Source organism: Monodelphis domestica, chromosome 2, assembly GCF_027887165.1.
Source record: "Monodelphis domestica isolate mMonDom1 chromosome 2, mMonDom1.pri, whole genome shotgun sequence".
Classification (NCBI taxonomy): Eukaryota; Metazoa; Chordata; class Mammalia; order Didelphimorphia; family Didelphidae; genus Monodelphis; species Monodelphis domestica.
Genome location: NC_077228.1, coordinates 170537902 through 170548125, shown reverse-complemented (window position 1 = coordinate 170548125; position 10224 = coordinate 170537902). Strand labels below are relative to the sequence as shown.

General features: G+C 42.3%; 1 pseudogene; it reads right to left on the bottom strand.

Moving 5' to 3' along the window:
* Window positions 1–1348: 1348 nt before the first annotated feature.
* LOC100022711 (low-density lipoprotein receptor-related protein 10-like) lies at window positions 1349–7395 on the bottom strand (annotated as a pseudogene).
* Window positions 7396–10224: the final 2829 nt, after the last annotated feature.

Sequence of the window (10224 nt, the reverse complement as noted above, 5' to 3'; positions counted from 1 at the left end):
TCCCCACCCCCTCCCATATCTGACATACAATTCCACTGGGTTTAACATGTGCCATCAATCAAGACCCATTTCTTTATTATTAATATTTGCACTAGGGTGATCTTTTAGAGTCCACTTTCCCAGGCATAGCCCCACCGACCCATGTGATCAAGCGGTTGTTTTTCTTCTGTGCTTCTTTTCCCACAGTTCTTCCTCTGAATGTGGATAGTGTTCTTTCTCATAGATCCCTCCGAATAGTTCTGGATCATTGCATTGCTACTAGTAGAGAAGTCCATTACATTTGATTTTACCACAGTGTATCAGTCTCTGTGTACAACGTTCTCCTGGTTCTGCTCCTCTCACTCTGCATCAATTCCTGGAGATCATTCCAGTTCATATGGAATTCCTCCAGTTCATTATTCCTTTGAGCACAAGAGTATTCCATCACCAACATATACCACAATTTGTTCAGCCATTCCCCAACTGAAGGGCATCCCCTCATTTTCCAATTTTTTGCCACCACAAAGAGTGCAGCTATGAATATTCTTGAACAAGTCTTTTTCCTTATTAACTCTTTTGGGTACAAACCCAGTGTGCTATGGCTGGAGCAAAGCGCAGACAGTCTTTTAGTGCCCTTTGGGCATAGTCCCAAATTGCCTTCCAGAATGATTGGATCAGTTCACAACTCCACCAGCAATGCATTAATGTCCCAATTTTGCCACATCCCTTCCAACATTCATTACAAAGTGAATTTCTTAAGTGCACATCTATGTCTCTCCTCTAGTCAATAAAATCTGGTGGCTTCTTATTATTACAAGGATAAAATACAAATTGTTTAATTTGACTTTTAGAACCCTTCACATGTATTGCAAAGAGACCAAATAATGGAAAAGACCATTTGTACAAAGAATATTTATAATGACACTTTTATTGTAGCAAAGAACTGGAAAAGCATGTAGCCATCAATTGGGGAATGGCTGAACAAATTATGGAATTTTAATGTAGTGAAATACTATGTGGCTGTAAGAAACGATGAAAATGATGACTTCAGAGAAACCTGCAAAATTCCATGAACTGATGTCTAGTGACGTGAACAGAACTAGGAGAATAATTTCCATGATAACAACATTGTGAAGATTAACAACACTGAAAGATTTAAGAAGACTGATGAATTAAATGAACAATTACAGTTCCAGAGGAGCAATTATGAAACATGCTACCCACCCTCTGACAGAATGGTAATGGATTAAAGTATAGAATGAGATTTTTTTTGGACTTGGCCAATGAGGGAACCTATTTTTCAACTATGTATGTTTGTTATAAGAATTTTGTTTTTCTTGTAATTTTTTAATGAAAATAGGTGGGATAGAGAAAAATAATTTTGTTAATTGAAAAAAAATTAGACAGTTGTGTTGCTCAGTGGATTGAGAGCTGTGAAGATTGGATTTGACTCTCTCTTGATTATAACAATGAAGGTACTTAGCTCTTCCTTAATTATGAAGATTAAATTGTAATCCCCTGTCTATTTTTAGATTTTAATCCCCAAAGTGTAAAGCACAGAACTTAAAGTTGAGTATGGAGATCTACCCATTTTTGGATTTTAGCCACAAAAAAGTGTGAACACCCATTTTATACATTGAGTGGGAGGTCTGTGACATACATGTGAAAGAGTGGGCAGTCCTGGAGTGGAGTATCAGCTGTGATTGGTAGATGTAAAATTCAGGGGAAGTGATACAAGAGAAAAAGGTCTTTAAAAGTGGAAACAGAGATACACAGAGGACAGACACTCAGACTTGGAGTGAAGAGAGTCACTTGGAGTGAAGAAAGAATTGAAATTTTGAAAGAGACACACTTGGAGTGGAGCCTGCTGGAGTTGAGGCTGATAAAAGAATCTTGCTGATTGAACTGACACATGGTGAGTGTAAAGGCTGACTTCCTTCCTTGCCCTTTCTTTTCTTTTTTTTAGTTATTTTATTTATTTTTCTTCATTTCTTGGTGAATAAGTGCACGTTCCCTATACAGTAGAGTTCCAGGTCCTATCCAAACCCTTTCCCTTGAGGGCTGTAGAGCCATTTGCAAATTGGGGTGTCTTTCTGCTCCAAGAGCTCTGCTTAGGATAGGAAGGAATCATCCAGTGGGGAATGTCTTGCCACCTGACCCTTTGAAAACTCTCTCACTTTAACTGATTTTTGAATAGCCCCAAACACTGAGATAGGCCAGGGAACATCACTCTTCTTTGGCCTTTATTTAGGAACTCTGTATAGGCCTCTTATTCAGGATATAGCGGGCACTGCCCTGGTGCCGGGCACATCTACGGAGTCGCAATAAGGGGCAGTTTAGAACTGTTGGGGACAACTTAGAGCTGTTGGAGAACAGCTATAAAGTCGCAAGAAAGAAAGACTGGAACATTATCAAAGAGGGATAATGAACGTTTATTGTAAGCAGCACACCAGATTTAAAGCTCTTCTTGAGAGACACAATTTATCCTCCCCAATCCTCCCCAGAGTGTGAACAGGGGAGTTAACCCGTTCCCAGGAGATCTTGGAACTGTTCATGCAGCCTTGAACTGAGATTACAATGTTTTGTCATACTCAGCAGGAATGGTATGTCACAAACACCTGGGAAGAGGAACTCTATTCCATGAAGTCATGAATGGTTCACTGCACCCTGGTAGTGGTAGGGTGAGGGAACAGAGTCAGGGGCCCCATTAACCCTGGGACACTCAACTTGACAGTAGCTACAAGGCTGTGGGCAAGATGCGAAAGGGAGAGTATCATTTGGCATCTCCTCAGACTTAGTGTAGGGATGATGCCCCCAAGCATTCAAAGTAGAGAAGGCTGCAACAGACTGTCCCCCATGGACTGCCTAGGGAAAGGACTATTGCCATGGAGACTTAGGTCAGCAGTGGCTCATCCTCCTCCCCTACCCAGGGCCTGGGTTCTGCCAGAGGGAGTAGCAGCACATCATCCTCATCTTCTTGGGATGGGGGCACTGTTCGAGGGTCTGGCATAGCTTGGGGGGGAGTAGGGGACCGAAGACTGGGCATGAGGCGGCCACAAAGGGCCTGTACCATCCCAGACAACAGGGATGATGGGAGTGGAGGGGGAGTGATTGGAGGGGTGGGTCCTCAGGGGGTATGCAGGGGGAGTTGGTAGAAGAAAGGGGCACCTTCATGGGCAGTGGAGGGGCCTCCTCTGGATCTCATCCACCCATTGCTCCTTCTAAAGGAGTATCCTGACTGCCCTCTGGGGCGTCAACAGTAGATGGGGCAGATGCAGTCTGGAGGCTGGAGTCCAGGGCCCTGGAAGGGGGATTTGCACAGGGAAGCAAGCCCCAACGACGGAGGCGGCAGACCAGTCGTTGTGCAGACCTGCCTTGGCAACGGCAGGCACTCGATGAACTCCCTGAAGACACATCCTGGCGCAGGATTTGTAGCAGAGATCAAAGGTTCCCCAGCCCTGAATTATCGTTGGGGTTCTCAGTTGGAAAGTCATCTACAGGCGGGATGGCACCGTGAGCAATAAGCTGGCCATAGGATGGAGGTGCTTGCTGCTGTACAATCTCGGCCTCCACTCTTGAAAGGGGGGCAAAGATGCTGTATTCTTGCGTGTGGAGGGCATAGAGTTTGCAGGTACATCCCAGGGCGATGACAAGCAGCAGGCTGCAGATCAAGCTGCCGATGGCGGCAGCCATGATGACTTTTCGGGGCAGGGCACAGGCACAGTCCCATTCGTCGCTGCCATCAGAGCAGTCGGGCTGCCCGTCACATACCCAAGTTGCATACACACACCCATCATCCCTGCACCGGAAGTTGCCTGGCTGGCAGTGATGGCACTGCTGTTCATCTGCCCGGTTCACGCAAAAGGTCTGGTAGTCGCAGCGATCGGCAGAGGGGTAGCAGGCTGTGGCACCAGGGGTTCCCGGAGCCCCACAGGAATAGCGCCCAGACAGGCATCCCGGGCAGTCTTTTTCATCTGTGCCATCGGCACAGTCCCAGATCGCATCACACCGCTGGGCTTCACTATAGCAGCCCTCTCCTGGACCCTCCCCAGGACCCTCTCCAGAGCCAGCACCACAGGGTCGGTCCCAGGGCAGACAGTATCCTTTCACATGGTAGGTGGTATTGAACCCACCCTTGCTCCACGGCCCCATGTGGTAGGTCACAGTAGCCTTGCCTGAGAGCGTCTCCACCATGATTGCTTTGCCATTGCTGAAATAGTTAAGGCTTCAGAGCAGGTGAGAAGGATCTGGAGGTCCAGGACCGTCATACACATGCTCTGAATCCCATTTGCCTAGCTCTAAAGTGGTAAAATGCACGATGAGCCTTCGCCCATCATGGGGATCCAGCAGCCAGAGGCAGGAGTGAGGGGTTGGGTATAGGGCAGAGAGGGAATAGCTCCGGGAAGAAAAGACCCGGTAGAAGTCTTCCAAGGTACGGTTGCAGGCAGGGGCAGGGACAGCAGTCAAGCTATGGAAAAGGCTTGGGCTACAGTCAGTCTCATCAGATTGGTCACCACAGTTATCCATCCCATCACAGCACTGGATCTTTGGCACACATCTGCGGTTCAGGCATCAGAACTCTTCTAGGAGGCATATGAATTGACTAGCATATAGGAAAGCAGAAAGTCCTTTCTCTCTCTCTCTCTCTCTCTCTCTCTCTCTCTCTCTCTCTCCCCCCCCCCTTTTCTCTCTCCCTTAATATCTTCCCCCTATTGTAAAATAAACTACCATAAATTCCATTTTACTCTAGTATTTCATTTTTGGGATTTAGAAATTAAATCCGTGGTGACGAATTAAATCATTTCAGTCCAACCATAAAATTTAACAGAGCCAAGCCTAGAGACAGGAGGTCCTGGGTTCAAATATGGCCTCAGATACTTCCTAGCTGTGTGATCCCCAGCAAATCACTTGACCCCCATTGCCTAGCCCTTACCACTCTTCTGCCTTGGAGCAAATACACAGTATTCACTCCAAGACAGAAGGTAAGGGTTTAAAAAAATTTAATTGACATATACTTCCAAAGAGACAAGAGAAAGGAAATATATATGTAAATATATATGCACATCAATATAACAATGTTTTTCATTGTAGCAAAGAACAGAAAACAAAGTATACCCATCAACTAGGAAATGTTAGAACAAATGATAGTATATTAGTCAACAAGCATTTAATGTCTGACTAAGTGCTAGGCACTGTTAAGTGCTGTGCCATTACATGAACATAATAGAAGTTATTCATTATGTGCATATAATTATATCTAATATATTATTATCCTAATATTATCTATATGAATATATTAGAATAATATTTTAGCCTAAGAAATTTTGAAAAGGATGAATTAGAAACCTGGAAAGACTTAGATGAATTGATGAAGAATGAAGTGAACCAAACCAGGAGAACACTTGTGAGCAGAATCAGGAGTACAATAACAACAAAAAGTAAAGAAAAACAAATTTGAAAGACATAAGAACTCTGATCAATGCAATAAGCCAACTACATCTCTAAAGAACTAATAATGAAGGATGCCACACATCTCCTGACAGGGAGATGATGGATTTGAGGTGCAGATTGAGACATATTTTGGGGTATGGCCAAAGTGGGAATTTGTTTTGCTTAACCTAGTTTGTTGTATGATTCTTTTAAAAAATTCGTTATATAGAATACATGTCTTAGTAATATAATGTTTTAAAAATAAAAATGTTAAGGGGCATTTAGGAGGCTCAGTAGATTGGAAGTCAAGCTTAAAGAGAGGAGATCCTAGGTTCAAATCTGGCATCAGATACTTCCTAATTGTGTGATCCTGGGCATCCCCATTGCCTAGCCCTTATTGCTCTTCTGCCTTGGAACCAATACACAGTATTGATTCTAAGACAGAAGGTAAAAATTAAAAGAAAAATAAAAGTAACTTGGCATAGTAGAAGGAGAACTGACCTCAGAGTTGTGAAGACCTGAGTTCAAGTCCAGCCTCTGTTACATATTGGCTGAATGACCGTAGATATGTGATCTCTTAGTGCTCTAGACAACTCTCAAAGACTATATGTTGCAGAGAAGGTGCCAAGTTACATTGACAGAGGGAGTTTCCCCAACTGAGAGTTCCCTATATCAATAAAATCACAGTTCTAGGTCTTTTCTATAATCACTCAAAAACTGTTTGGCCTACGTTTCCATATAAAGAAAAGCCAAATGGAAGCATATAGAAGCACCTGCCCTTTACAGGGGCACAGAAAGAAGGACAGGTATGAAGGCATTAACCTTCAAGAGCCCTTTTGAATCCCTGTCTGCTGCTACTGTTCTGGCATAGATTCTGCCCAGTGTTTTCAATGTCAATTGAAAGTGTTCAAAATATAAACTCATTTGCATGCAATATTTCATAAATTTGTCATAAATTGATCCATTTGCCTCCATCTAGAGCTAAAACTCTGGGAAAATGCTCACTGTATGCTTCATTTCCCCTTTAGATTCTTATCTCTTTCACATGACCTAAAAGGAAAACATTCCTATTAAAAATTAACATAAATGTACTACATGAAATCAGAATGAAAAGATACAGCAGAAAACTTCTAAGTAACTGGGTGCCATCCTGGCAGATAAAAGATGTTCTATTTCTACCCATCTTCACCCAGGTATTCCCAATCCCACCAAGTGACATTAAGTCATACTTTATAATCATGTCAAGACATGACATCCAAGATAGATACATAATTAATTTAATTGGGGGTAATTTCAGAGGGATAGAGCAGGTGGAGGTGGGAATCAGGAAAGGCTTCTTACAGAAGGTATTATTTGAATTTAGGTCTTGAGGGAAGCCAGGAGGTGGAAGTGAGGAAGAGCATTATTTGTCCTCTGGACCAGTGAAAGGTATGAGAATGGTATTGGAAAATGGAGCGTTGTATGCCTGGAATATGAAGAAGGCTAGTGTTGCTAGATCATAGAGTACATTGAAGAGAGTAAAGTGTAAGAAGATTTCAAAGTAGAAGGGAGCCATGTTGTAAAGGGCTTTAAAAGTCAAACAGAAGGCTTTATATTTGATCCTCAATGTATCAGACTCACAGGAGTTTTCTGAGTGGGGAGTTCCATATTCAGACCTTTGCTTTAGGAAGACCTCTTTGGTAATTGAATGACGGAGAGATGGGAGATTCTCAAGGCAGTGGGACCAGTTCAGGAGATATTACAGTAGTCCAGGCACGAGATAATAAGGTCTGTGCCAGGTTGATAGCTGGGTCAGAAGAGTGAAGGAGGTATATAGGAAAGGTGTTGCAAAAGTAGGAACAGTCATTCTTGACCTCCGTAGCCTTTGACTAGATCACCCTCTTCTCGATACCTTTCTAAGTTTCCATGACAATCTTCTGTCTTGATTTTCCTACCTGTCTGCTTGCCCCTTCCTAGTTTTCTTTGCTGGATCTTCATCCAGGTCATGCCTAGTAAAGGTTTTACTCACGGAGTTGATGAAACCGACAAAGAAAACAAATATCTTATGGTGTCCAAAAAGTTAAATGGGAATATTCAGCAGGAATCTATGAGGTCAGGAAGATGAGGACTGAGGGAAGACCAGTAGATTTAGCAAAAAAGAGGTCACAAGTGAACTTTGGAAGAGTAGTTTCAGTGAAGAGTCAGGGGAAGAAGCCAAATTGCAAGGAGTTGATGTGAGTGGGTGGTGATGAAGGTTCCTCCCCTCCCAGAATAGCTTCTCCCAGAGCTCAGAAATATGTTTCAACCGTCTTCAAAATCTTGAGAGAAAAAATATGTTCCTACTTCAATTGGTATGTCACCTCCATCCTTTAGGAAGTCCTTAGTATTGTCTAATCTCTTCCCTTCTGCTGAAATGTTAGCCTCTTCTTTTTCTTTCTGCCCTGGATCCATAGAGATAAGAGCCAGTGTAATACCTCTCTTTTCAGAAATTTACATTGTAGGAATTTTTGTGTAGGTCAACAACAATAGGGGACTGGAGGAAAGTATGGGTATATGGAGGGAGAGAGTTATCAAATTGATTCACAAATTGATGTGGTGGTTTAAAGAGGTCTTGGGCTGGGACTTGGGAAACTTGGGTTCTTCTTTCACTAACTTGATATATGATCTTAAGCAAATCAAATCTCTGCCTTAGTTTTCATAGTTGTAAAATGAGTGAAGTGGAACTAGGTGATCTCTAAGGTCTTAGTTAGGGAAAGCTTAAAGGGTTCTTTTCTGTTACATTCCTAATCTTTTGAGGTGATATCATGGACATATCTCTGTCATGGGTCTAAAATGGCCATTTCTTAAGTTTATGACTAATGTTTAACCCTTCTCCTTTCCTTGAGCACTAGCATCTAGAGTTTTGCCCATAAACATCATGCGCCTTTGCCCTTTCTTTGCATGCTAGGGATAGCTCTTCTTAGAGCCCCCTGAGAGTAGGAGTGATGTTTTCCCTCCTACTGAATCTTTCCATTCTAAGCACTTGAGGGCAGAAAGGTTCTTGTGGAGGAGGTGTTTTGTTGACAGTTTGTAATGGAAGGCATCTTGACCCAGGTTCTAGTCTCAGCTCTACCAATAACTAGTTGTATAACCTTGAGCCCCTAGATTTCCTTATCTCTACAATGAACTCATTACAGCAGAAGACCTCTTAAGGGCCATTTCAGCACTAAAGAAAAGCAGCATAATACACTATGAGTTGATTCTGGAGTGAAGATCTAGGAAATCCTTCTTCTGACATACACTGCCCATTTGGCCTCTAAGTGCCCAGGGCAATTTCTCTTAAGATTAAAATGAAGATTGGGTGCATATATGTATTGGTACAGGGAGTTTCCTCTTTAGACTTTCTCTATGCTAGTGAAATCAAAGGTCTGACCTAATAAAAATCTGTAAATAGCTACTTGAGGACAAAGAGTCTGACTTACTCATCTTTATTTCCCTGTGGTGGGTGAAAGATGAAATGGCTGAAGAAACAAAAGTTCAATATTCCAAGCATATTGATTTACTAAACAAATCATGCCAATTGTCCAACAAATTGGGAGTGGGCTCCTTTCTCAGCTTAGAGTTAGGCTTGAATACAGGGAGAAGCACTTTTATACTGTACATTAAAAACAATTCATCAGAGAAGGCTAATTCGTTAAAAAAGAAACAGTACAACATTAGGTAATCTGATTTCTAATTAGGTAAAAGAGTAAGGACTTTCCAAAGTGGGAGGGGGAAAGCAAACAAATTTTCTGAATTCAGAAAAAGAGGCATTTCACTCCTCTTAAGTATTTGTAAACAACCAAAGAAATGTGGAAACAATAATTGATTGATAAGTATGGGGCCAGTTTTCATATAAGGCATATGGGTTGCTTGAGATGTACAATTATGAGAAACTTCTTGCATCAATCTTAGGATATGATTATGTTTCTGGTCAGCATGGCCTTGTCAGTGATGGTGAACCTTTTAGAGACTGAAAGTGCCCAAACTGCAATCCTCATACCACGTGAGCCCCCATCCCATATCCCTTACAGGGGAGGAAGAGCTCTCATTAGGCTGCTGGGCAGAGGGTCAGTCATATGAAAAAAGTCCTCAGGTGTCCATGGGGAGGAGGAAGGGAGCAGCCCCCTCTGGCACCCTCTGGCACATGTGCCATAGGTTTGCCAACATGGACCTAGGTCCTTCATTTAAAGGATAGGTGGTCCAGTTTCTCAGTCACCCAGGACTAGGTTCAAACAACATAATACTGTTTGTTTCTAATTCTCACAATTGAATAAAATGGGACAGAATTTGGAGTAGACCTATCATTGAATAAATAGGGAACTGAGCTAGCTCCAGAATTAAGTCACAAAATTAAGTCAGAGTTGGGCAACTAGTATGACTTAGTAAGTAGAAATCCACACTTGGAAACGGAAGGTCCTAGGTTCAAATATAGCTTCAGACACTTCCTACCTATTTGACCCTGAGCAAGTCACAACTCCAATTGCCTAGACCTTAAAGCTTTTCTGTTTTGGGACTGATGCTTGTATTGATTCTAAGACATAAGTTAAGGGTTTAAAAAAAAAAAGATGAAATCAGTTTTGCCTTAATTCCCATTATCACTTGCTGTCCTAATCCTTTCAATTCCCTCAATTTTCATCATTCCTACAGTTTGGCATCAACGCCTACTATAGGGGTTGATTCGTAACTATTTTACGAATGTGAATATATTTTAAGTATTATTTTAGATCTGGCAAGCGCTTACAAACCTGGCCAGCAGGTGGCAATGCCTCTTCAAACACAGAGAGAGACAGACAGAGACAGAGACAGAGAGAGAAA